The sequence below is a fragment of the Centropristis striata genome, chromosome 7 (genome assembly GCF_030273125.1).
Source record: "Centropristis striata isolate RG_2023a ecotype Rhode Island chromosome 7, C.striata_1.0, whole genome shotgun sequence".
Lineage (NCBI taxonomy): Eukaryota > Metazoa > Chordata > Actinopteri > Perciformes > Serranidae > Centropristis > Centropristis striata.
The window spans coordinates 6,596,828-6,608,924 of NC_081523.1; the positions used below are offsets into that span (position 1 = coordinate 6,596,828).

The 12,097-nt window shown below is 37.2% G+C and overlaps 1 protein-coding gene across 2 annotated transcripts in view; it reads left to right on the plus strand.

Annotated features, from left to right (window-relative positions):
- Window positions 1–12,097, plus strand: part of taok3a (TAO kinase 3a) — a 134,896-nt gene that overhangs the window by 41,628 nt on the left and 81,171 nt on the right. For both annotated transcript variants that reach the window (XM_059336672.1, XM_059336673.1), the window contains exon 2: window positions 5,598–5,717. The gene's annotated coding sequence lies outside the window, so the exon portion shown is untranslated. The remainder of the gene's footprint in view (window positions 1–5,597; window positions 5,718–12,097) is intronic.

Sequence of the window (12,097 nt, forward strand, 5' to 3'; positions counted from 1 at the left end):
ACAGAGACAATAAGATGACATTACATGCCTTTTTAACCACAAGGCAACCAAGTTGACCTCTTTTTCTTTATATAATGCTGCCTTTTTCTCTGCAGCGACTGTGTATATATGCAGTATTTATAAAAAAAAGAGGCCATTAAGCCAGCTAAAAAACTTAAAAAGACAAATTTTTTACTCATTTAACTGTATTGTACATAACATATGTGTTAACATTAATAGTCAACATGATGTTATTGCTAAAATCAAGTCGTTTTGGATATATTCCTGGTCTGTCCAAGGGTTGTTTACATTTCAATAAACTGAGACTTTTATTTTATGGGATTCTAGCCCAATCTGGATTTTTATTTTTTATTATCTAGCCAAATCTGGATTTTTATTTTTTTTATTATCTAGCCAAATCTGGATTTTTTTTATTTTTATTATTATCTAGCCAAATCTGGATTTTTCTAGCCAAATCTGGATTTTTTTAATTTTTTTAAATTAAACTACTACCTGATTAGTCAATCAACAAAACATTTTGTTTTTGATAGTCACTTGATTAGATCAACAAATATTTTATTGTTTCTTTGTTTTCTCATATTATTGGCCAGTATTGCCCCATAAAAACAAATAGTTATACATCTGTATCTGTGTAAATGTTGTACAACATGCAGTTTATTTAGAAGCTTTATTTAGAAGCAAAAAAGACACAAAATGACAAAAAAAGACACAAATTGACCAAAAAAAGACACGAAATGAGCAAAAAAGACACAAAATGACCAAAAAAAGACACAAAATGACCAAAAAAAGTCACAAAATGACTTAAAAAAACCCACAAAATGACCAAAAAGACTAAAACACATGAACACTTTAACACAGTGGAGACAGAGCTGACTTCCAAAATGATTTGGCGACCCCAAGAAATCATCTCGCGACCCCAATTGGGGTCGGGACCCCACGGTTTAGAATAGCTGATCTAATCGACAAATCACGAAAATCATTTTCAGATTAATTGAGAATGAAGATATTATTTTGTTGCAGCCCTGAAAGTATCTTTGAAATCTATTAAAAGGCCACTTTAGAATGGACTTACGTAGAAGACACACAAACAACTCTTGCAGTTTTTCTCACTCTTTCTATCTATATCGCTCTCTTGTGCGTTGATAACAAATGCCAAGCGGGTGGAGTGAGCGAGGAGGAGGAGGAGGAGGAGGAGGAGGAGGAGGAGAAGTGCAGCAACAACTTCCCCAGAGGCTCATGCAAACGTCAGTTTGTGTTATAAATCATTCAGGGACACTCAGAAGGGGCACAATACATTTTTATCCTCCTTCTCTCATCCCTCCATCCTCTCTCCTTCTTTTATTATTGAATGCGATTCTTCTGAGCGCCCAATCTGCCGCTCGGCGTGATCAAAAAGAGGAGAAGAGGAGGAGGAGGAGGAGGTCGGAGGGATAAAAACCCAATAAGATAAGAGGGGAGGGTGAAAAATTGATCAAATTGGAAGAGGAGAAGAAGAAATGAGCCATTCCACTTGTGTCTCAAAGCAACGGTCACAGGGTCATTTATGGACTCGATAAAGGATCTGCTGTACTTCCTGGTTGTTTAGCTGCTTGTGGACAACAGTTGGTTTTATTATGTGCTGGTGTTGTAAATAGCGGTGTGTGTGTGTGTATAGTTCAGGGTCGGCTTGTGTTCACTGGAAATGTGGATGCTGCCCCACCTGCTTGTCAGAACGACACAGAGTCCAGCAGCTGACAGAGTCTGCTGTCAAAACAACTCGCTCTGATTTTCTGATGTGTATGTGTGGGTATAATACTGTGTGTGTGTGTGTGGGAGAAGGCAAAATATTGAATCTGTGCCTGCTTGTGGGTGTGTTTGTGTGTGTGCTTGTGTTCGCTGTGTGTAAGTGTCCTTGAACTCATTTGAAAGAGGAAGAAAGAGGATGTGCTCGTCTGTAAACAGGAGGCACTTCTCTTGGAGAAAATGCCAAGACATTTAGTTTGAGATATCGTCTTCCCAATGCATTCTGGGAAAGACTGCCGTGATCCTGAATATGAATCAGGAGTTGTGGAAAGTCAATTAACATGAAGGTGGCCCCTGGATCTTTCTATCATACTAAAATGATACTGGCAGCATTTTAAGACACCAGAGCCATGTGAAGTGTATTATTACTAGCAAATATTATATATTACTGTCCTGTGTTTTGCTTTTGTTTTAAAGTCTGTTTGTTACGGTGACCCTGAGAGCTCACAGCGCTGCAACTTAAGAAAACACATGCAAATACACAAAACACAAGAAAATTGAGAAAACGTCTTCATCAATTCGACAACACGAACGCAGCATTTAGAAAACACGCTGCAAAGAACACAACACAACAGAAGTGTTTCCAGAGGACACTTAAAAGTGATTCACACCAAATAATAGTTTTGGATTTTTCTTAAGTTTTAGTTTTAATTTCGTTGTAAATTTTTGTTTTCAAATTCGGTTAGTTTTAATTTGTTTTTAGAGTGAGTTTGCAAGTTTTAATTCGTTTTTATTTTTTGGAAAATGCTTAGTTTTAGTTTAGTTTTTATTAGTTTTAATGTTAGTTTTAGTTTTTTTGTAATGGGGTATTTGTTGGGTGTGAGATTCAATAAGGTCACAATAAATGTTTCCTTTATTTCCTTTGTCTGATCCATCTCAGCCCCAATAAGTTTATTAAGTCATAAAACCAGATAGATTAAATAGAATTTATAATAATCAAAAAGGTTTACGTATGAAAAAAGTAAACAAAGACGAAAACTAAGCACATTTTCACTATAATTCTAGTTAGTTTTAGTTAGTTTTGTAACGACAAAATACAGTTTCAGTTAGTCATCGTTTTAAAAAAACAAACTTTTCTTTAACTATAATATCCTTGATGCACACGTCTGGACACGCTTGTGATATTATCATGTTATTTCAAGATAATAATAATTTCACGTTATAACAATCATATCGCGCTAATGTTAGCGGCCGATCGATAGCATGCTAACTTTAGCGGGCTAGCAAGACCAACTCTGTGCCGTTGAGAGAGAGCAACTAAAACATGGATCATTCATTTATTTGATTTGTTCAACTGCAATGTGATTGATATGGGCTAATGCTAGCAGGCTAACGCTATACATCACGTTATAACATGAAAATATATAATATATTATCTTGAAATAACGTGGTAATATCACATGTGTGTCCAGACGTGTGCATCACGATTATATGTCCTCTGGAAACACTTCTGTTGTGTTGTGGTCTTTGCATTGTGTTTTCTAAATGCTGCGCTTGTTTTGTCAAATTGATGAAGATGTTTTCTCAATTTGCTTGTGTTTTGTGTATTTGCATGTGTTTTCTTAAGTTGCTGTGAGCTCTCAGGGCCACCGTAGTTTGTGGACCGAATGATAGAGTGGGGAGAGAACTAAACTAAACTAAACCACCTCTGAACTTTCTGTTGTGGAGGCTCTTTCTCTTGCTGTTTTTCCTGATAAAAGGGGGGCTGATTGCTGTGAATCCTCAAGTTGTTGAGAGGATAATAACTGACGGTCATTAAAGAGATTGTCATTGGCTGTTGTGTCATTCAACCATCTGCTATTATGAGAAAATTTGAAAGCTTTTCCTCTCTTTGTGCTGCAAAGCAGTAACTCCACACTGTAAAAAATGTTTGTAGAAATGACAGTAAAACACTGTCAAAGTGCATGAGAAATAGGCCGTAAAGTAAAAAATTGCATATAACCGTAGTAGACACTTTTAATTACCTTAAATCAAGGTATAGTACACAACTTTTGAATAACAATAGAAAACACACAGTTTTACTGTAAAAAATATTTAAAAAATCATGTAAAATTAATGGAGAAATACCATATTGTCACAAGGACACAAATACCTCAGAAAATAATGGGACTTTTTAGTCTAAATTACAGTTTTTGCTGATATTTACATTTAAATTTACAGTAGAAAACCCATTCACTGTAATATTTACGGTGAAGTTCTGGCAACCACAGCTGTCTGTATTTTACCGTAAATTAAACAGATTTTTTTTACTGTGCATTGTGCTGTAAAGCAATCCTGCAAATGTAAAATCTGACTCGTGGCACATTATAAAATGTATAAATTGCAGTGCAGATTCTTGAAAAGCAGCTGCTAGTCGTATCAGTAACTTTCAGTGGTGGAAGAAGTATTCAGATCCCTTACTTAAGTAAAAGTACTAATACCTCACTGCTCCACTACAGGTAAAAGTAGTGGAGTCAAAACTTACTTAAAAGTACAAAAGTATCAGCATCAAGTGGAGTAAAAGTACAATATGTACCCCTAAAGTATAAAGTTACATATGTGGAAATACTCAAGTAAAGTCCACCACTGGTAACATCTTGTGTTTGGTTATTTTTCAGTGTAACAGACAAAAAAACAAATACAAGAAGTGAAAACAAGCTTTATGTTGACATTTAAGTATTTGAAGAAGTTACACTCGGCCACAATGTGTATCAGATACTATAAGTGTTAAAAAAACCACACACAGACACAAGTGAGAGCTCCATATTTAAAAATAGAGTGACGATTATTTGTGAAGTTTACATCTGCAAAAAATGATGATTTTCTTTGTAGATCAAACTGCCGATTCTTTTCTCAGTTAAATTAAGAATTGCTTCGTGCATAAAATGTCAGAAAATAGTTAAAAATGGCGGTCACTTTTTTCTAAATTGCTTGTTTTGGCCAAAGTCTGTAGATATTTACTATCAGAGAAAACAAAAAAACACACTTGCATGATGAATCAAATGACAGAATTGTTTCTAATTGTTGTTCTTTTGATCGATTTAATCAATTCACAGTTTTCTGTGATAAGCCGGGAAAGGGGATACGTCGTTTTGTAGTATTTGTAGTTTTTTCCACCTATTTTCAGTCTCTTGGCCAATGAAATGCATCATAATACATGTGGGAGTGTCTCAATGCAATATGGGACTTTTCCAGAGCTTTGAAATCATCACCAAAAAAAGACACAAAATGACCAAAAAATGACACAAAATGACTAAAAAAGACACAAAATTAAAAAAAAAGACACAAAATTACACAAAATGACCAAAAAAGACACAAAATGACTAAAAAAAGACACAAAATGACAAAAAAAGACACAAAATGACTAAAAAAATACACAAAATGACCCAAAAAGACACAAAATGACTAAAAAAAGACACAAAATGACAAAAAAAGACACAAAATGACTAAAAAAAGACACTAAATGAGATACATGTGGGAGTATCGCAATGCATCATGGGACTTTTCCAGAACTGAAATCATGGCGGAAGACGACTATAGTGGAGGGAGCTCAGATATAACAGCTATAAGCTCTCAAATACTTTTTGATCTTTTACTTACTTTTTACTTTTTACTTTTTGTCATTTCTGTCTTCTACAGAGGCTGAAAAAACTATTATTTAGTAGGAAGCGTTGACATTTCTGTTGAATTTCCAGAAAAACTTTAGGTTTTAGGGGGTTATTTTAAAATCGCCCAGAGGTTTTACAGGCATTTTTTCCAGGCGTTTTAGGCCTAAATGGGTTAAATGTACTCATTATCCAAACATCTAACCCTGCTTTTGTTTCTTCCTCTCTCAGGTGCAGCATTATTTCAGTCATGAGAAGAAACGGCAAGAAGTCAACTCTGGACTTAAACTAAAGAGAGAAAGAGAAGGAGACAGAGGCTAGTCCCACACCCCATTTACACATTTCCTACAGGTTAGTTAAACACATTTCTGACACTGTCTCATCTATTGTTTCTCACCTAGTCGTGCAATGTAACACCTGTTCCTTTTATCATTCTTTATTGCAACTTCCAGCATGCATACACCTAGCAAAATGTCTGTCAGGCTATAGAGGTAATTTGTCTGGTAAGCAGATTTTTGCAAGCATCCGACAAACAAACTCACACTTGTCTCATTGAGGTCACCATGCGGTTCATTCAGTTTCACTTTGTGCACAATGAAGTCAAGTCATTTCTTGTGTGTGTGTGTGTGTGTGTGTGTGTGTGTGTGAGTCAAAATCCCGTGCATGTTGCAGTATGACAGCCTGCACAGGCATCAGCCGACAGTAAACTGGGTCTTGTTTGCTTGGTAATGAAAGCTCGCTGCCCTGCCGGCTCTCTGATGTACAGAACAGCTAACCAACCCTCTGTCACACTGTATTAAAGCTGAATCTGAAAGGAGGAAAAGTCTCCCCGGCCTGTACTGTACCATGGCTTCCTCATGCTGCCTCTGCATCTGTGTGTGTGTGCATGTGCATGAGTCAATGACGTGATCTAATGCAGTGTCAGTTGGTCATTTTTTTCCCATAAAAATCTGATTATAATCCGTGAAATAGCCACGGATTCGCTTAACTCAAAATCCGTGGAATAGCCACGGAATCACTCAAATTTCCGTGAAACTGAAACTGACACAGATTTCGCTACAATGCAAGTTAATGACAGTCATATCCCGTGGCTATTCCATGGATATTTCTTCCTATTGGTTTGTTCCAAGTCACGTGACTTTCAAGGTCCCAACGGTCAGAACAAAAAACATGGCGGACAGTTCTCTCATTTTTAGTGAAAAAAATCAATGTTTTGACTTAGTTTCTGCATAAAAATGGATTTTGATCACATTTCTAGCGAGAAATATGTTTTATTTTCTAAATATTCACTCAGTGAGTGCACATAATCACTTTGTATGTTGGAATAGCCACGGGATATGACTGTCATTAACTTGCATTGTAGCGAAATCCGTGTCAGTTTCGCGGAAATTTGAGTGATTCCGTGGCTATTCCACGGATTTTGAGTCAAGCGAATCCTCGGCTATTTCACGGATTCCTGTGAGACCAGGTTGTTTTTTTCCCATAAAAATCTGATTATATGCAGGGAAATAAATGTGAACTAAAATGAGAAAAAATACAATCCACGTTTACTTTGCAACACTATGGTATATAACACACTTTTGTATAATTTGTCAAAACTTTTTGAAAAAACGGTTGTATTTAGAGTATGTTCTGCTCAATATTGACGAAATGTGTAAATGTAAAAATACTTTAAAAAAAAATGTCATTTGATGTTTTTTAAAATTGAGTTATTACATGTATAAGTCCACTTAAATACAATGTAGGTGGATGAAGTATTTAATATTTATCATTTTTTGTGGTTACACCATTTGACATCTTGCCAACCCTTATTTGTCACTGACCCACATGCAAATCCCTCTGTGTGTTGGGATTCTTGCTACATAACTATTTGAGGTTGCTTGATGGCAGCGTGCAGATAAATAATTGTTGGCTCCTGTAAACTGGAAGCCTGCTCGCCCAGACCAGTTTTACATGTTTGATCATTTGTTAGACTTTACATTTGCATCCTGCAGCTGCACATCACCCTTCATATCTAATAGTAAAGACCACAGTCATTGTGTTTGTTAAATGTCTCGAAATTAAATATTGCAGTTAACCCTCCCGTCCACTATGCACAGGTGGTCCTCGGGGGTCAAAATGGACCCATTGACATTAGACTAGTTTTAGGACATATATAGAAAATAAAAAATTATTAATAACTTTTTTTTCACCTTTTAACCTTCTATGGTACGTATTATGATGCCAGTTAAGAAAAGGGTTGAATGTGTGTTTTTTTTGTCTTAAAATAGACTAAATAAAAATAATCTGAAGACATTTTATTTTAATTCTTTTTATTTATTTTTTTGGAAGTTTTTGGGGTTTGTTGCCAGTAGGCAACATTGTACAATAACGGTGCACAAGTGAAAAACGTTTTTAAAATTAATTTTAACATAATTTATTTAATAAATATGTGTAAAACACACAGTAGCTTCAACAGGGTCCAATACATAACATTTTAAATTTAAAAACATAAAAAGGAAATTTTTTAACCGGTTTCTTGTCTGAATGTTGCCTGTAGGAAACATTGAACCATTGAACCAACGACCCATTGAAATGAATGTCTTCAACAGTCTAAGTGTATGAAACTATCAGAAATGAAGGTTTACTCACCTATCAGTAGGAATATTTTTTTTTTCTTTCAAAAAGGAGCCCAGGACTACAGGAGGGTTAAATGTGGTGCACAATGGTAGCATTGAAATGTAGATTTCTGTTTGATATCTTTTCAAACCACTGTTATTTTTGCTTTACTTAGTTTATAAATATGAGTTTTTCATAGAAAGTGGTCTGTAAGCTGCAGTGATTGAGGGAAGCCAGAGGTTTGTCTGTGGTTTAGAGTCTTTTGTGAATTGTGTAATAATGTAAATCCTTCTGTCAACTTGCCATCATCGCTCAGAGAGCTAACACCAATCATTGGATTTAGTGGGAAGTCAGGGGAGCGTGTGTTAGTGTTCATACTGTGCTGTGGGCACAATCTTGCTGCTGAGTCACACCCTGAGTGGGAAAAGGGCCTGGGGAGATCGGGGTGTGGCAGTGGGGAGGAATTTAGGTTAGAGAACGACACTCGGGGCGATTAGAGCTGATTCAAACGTCTGGACTTCCCCTCAGTGGCAGACAGTCAAACTTTTATAAAAATTCTTTATTGCAAGACTTCTTACATTCACAAACATAATCAGTCATTTCGTTTTCTTTACAATATTGTACCTTGCATTTTTTTCCTTTTTTTTTCGAGGTATATATTCCCAAAGTAAAAAACAAACATAGAGTAAACAGTCAAACATATATACAAGGCAAACTGGAATTCCCCAAATGAGGATCTCAGTTCATCTCTAAGATATACTAAAATAAACTAATGGGAAAATAAGGGGTGGTGCATGTATGCGTGTTCATGTATCTGTGTGTGTGTGTGTGTGTGTGTGTGTGCATGTGAGTACGGTGGCCCTGAAGTGCAAATCACAACGGCAAATCAGAAAACACAACGACAAATCAAAAAACACAACGACAAATCAAAAAACACAACAAAAATCAAAAAACACAACAAAAATCAAAAAACACAACAAAAATCGGAAAACACAATGACAAATCAAAAAACACAACAAAAATCAAAAAACACAACAAAAATCGGAAAACACAATGACAAATCAAAAAATACAACAGCAAAACAAAAAACACTGTTGTTGTGTTTTTATTTGTTGTTGCGTTTTCTGATTTGCCGTTGTGATTTGCACTTCAGGGCCACCGTATGTGAGTGTTAGTGTTGGGGTGGGGACCATTTATTTCATCTCCTTAATTTGATTAAATATTTCCACTGTTTTTACCAGCCTTTCTTTACAGTATAACTTATTACAAATATGTATTTGTTCCCTATTTCTAAAAGTTAGTCTTTCCATCTCTAAACCTTGTTCTGCTGTTAGTACCCATGCTCTTAATTTTGGTGTATTTGATTGTTTCCATGCTTTAGTCACCTGCTTCATGGCGGTTATTCTCAGTAAATTAAAAAAAATAAATGTCCTTTGCTCTTATCTTTCCAAATCGTGATCGTTTCCGAAAGCTAACCAAGTAGTTTTGTTTCAATTAACAACGTTAACCACATGTTAACTAGCCTGGGTATACCCAGACTGCCTTGCGCGCTCGAATTTCATTTCGAACCTCCATCCAGTCTGGCAACCAGAGAGGTTTCTTAGCCCTGTTTTAGGGATCCAATCACAGAGCGGGGAGGGACGGCAAGATGATGACGCGTACTACTCGGCACTTGGAAGCTTGTAGTTTTCTTACTGATCCAACATGGCTGCTGCAGACGCGAAACTCTCTTTAGCTGTAGATGGTGTTTTAAATAGTTTAGAGCGAAAGTTGAAAGGCGAAAGGTCTCTCGGCGGCTCCGCTGTCCTCCGGCTCGTAGCGAGATCACCGGCGTTACGGTAGCAGGGCTAATAGCGGTAGCGTTATGGCGTTAGCGGGGCTATTAGCTATTAGCCCCGCTATTGTAACGCCGGTGATCTGGCTCCGAGCCGGGGGACAGCGGGGCCGCCGAGAGGCCCGCAGCAGCTTGTTTATTGCCCATAAAATCAGTGGATGTGTGGCTGAATGACATGAGGGGGAATAAAGCGTGAAAATAAATAATCTTGCAGAAAGCGAGAACTGGAGAAGCGAAGCAGCAAGCAACACTCTCTCACAGACACTCACACAACAAACATCCATCTCTGTTTCTCTACTACGTCATCTGGTATAACTGATCTGATTGGCTAAGAGCTACCTACAGACGCTTTGATAGACATTCTAAGCGCCCAATAAACAGCTCTGGAGGATCGTAAACCACACCTCCTCTACGGAGAAATGAACGGCTGGTTCCCAGACTAGACTCATTTGAGATTAGTCTGGTGTTAGCCAGGCTACATGTTAACACAAGACTGTAACCACAACCTGTGAGAAAATTTCCAGTGGTCTAATTCCATATCACATTAAAAAATATATCTATATATTTTTTTTTATGGATATATCGCCCAGCCCTACTATCCATACATCTATGCATTGTGAACTGACTCCCAGAAGGAGCAGCCACTTAATATTTCCCATTGATGAGGAACAAGCCTATAACATTCAGCCTCTTTAAATTGGCTTGTCATCACCATACAACCTGGTATTGTGCATTTAAATAGGCTTCTATATTATTCATAAGTCAGTTGACCCATTTAATGTCATGCACACACACACACGCACGCACACACACGCAGGTCTACGTCACACACACGCAATGCAGTCCTCTCCAGGGACGCTGCACTCTGGTGAGATGTAAGGCTTTATCTTCTGGCACTTCTTTAAGTTTTTATTAGACAGGATTATTGAAGTGCAGTGATTTTTTATTTTTTTCTATGAGTGTGTGTGATCCAGGCTTCCTTGCTCACTCATACATACACATACATACATACACGTGCACTGTTACACACAAACACACACAACTCCAAAGCTGCTCCTTATAATGTCATGATACGAGAACTGAGTCATTACGTAATTCTTATTCTTTCTCTCTCATACACATACTGTGCTCACACTATGTCTCAACGCACAATTTGGCGGATTTACCCGTTATTTTTTTTTTTTCCGTTTCTGATTAGAGCTGGTGATTTTAATCCCAGTAAGAATTCCCACAGTCTGCCTAATTCCTGTTCCTGCCTAAAGCCGGTAGGGGGGCCAGTAAGCCGTTAAACCCCCCCTGGCTGTACTTGCACACACACACACACACACACACACACACACACACACACACACACGCACATAAACTGACACACACATATGGACACTCGTGTGTGCTCTCACTGGCATGATGGCGCAAATATATTTATTTGTGCACGTACAGATTCAGAAGAATGCACTTTACTTGCACTCTCATAAGAGTTTAGCTAGGATACAGGCAAATCCAGGAGACTGAGTGTGAAACGAATGATAAGAAAATCACATTTTCTTCCTTGTCAGAGATTTTCTTTTTGAAACAAAATGATCAAAGTGAAAATGAAAGCCAAGTGATACAGAGCTGAAGGAATTAAGACACAAGACCGAAGGAACTCTAAGGATAAGATAGGACAGAGAATTAGATTAGTCCACTGTGCAACTGTCCACACTGTTCTGTAAAGCTGTTTTTTATTTTATCAAACTAAATCACATCGCACATCTAAAAGGATGTTTTCATGCATCTGTATTGTCCATAAATAAACAATAATGTCAGTAAAATAGGTATTCTCCCTTTTCTGTCTTGTATATGTCACACCTGTGCATTCCTGTGATCTTGCATTTGCGAGATTTAATGCAAGTTCAACCATTCCTGCATTATTTGCGACTCGGGATGGGCGTTTGGAAGAAACCTGTCAACTTGATTATCTATAACGTTTACGTTCAATTAATCAGGGTGTCAGGGTTTTCTAATACGCACCCACCCAACCTGTTATGAGAGCAAATTTGCAGAAAATATGCATTAACCCATTTAGGCCTAAAACGCCTGGAAAAAATGCCTGTCAAACCTCTGGGCGATTTTAAAATAACCCCATAAAACCTGAAGTTTTTCTGGGAATTAAACAGAAATATCAACACTTCCTACTAAATAACAGATTTTTCAGCCTCTGTAGCAGATAGAAATTAAATTCAAAAAGTATTTGAGAGCTTATAGCTGTTATATCTGATCTCCTCCGCTATAGCCGTCTTCCGCCATGATTCAAGTTCTG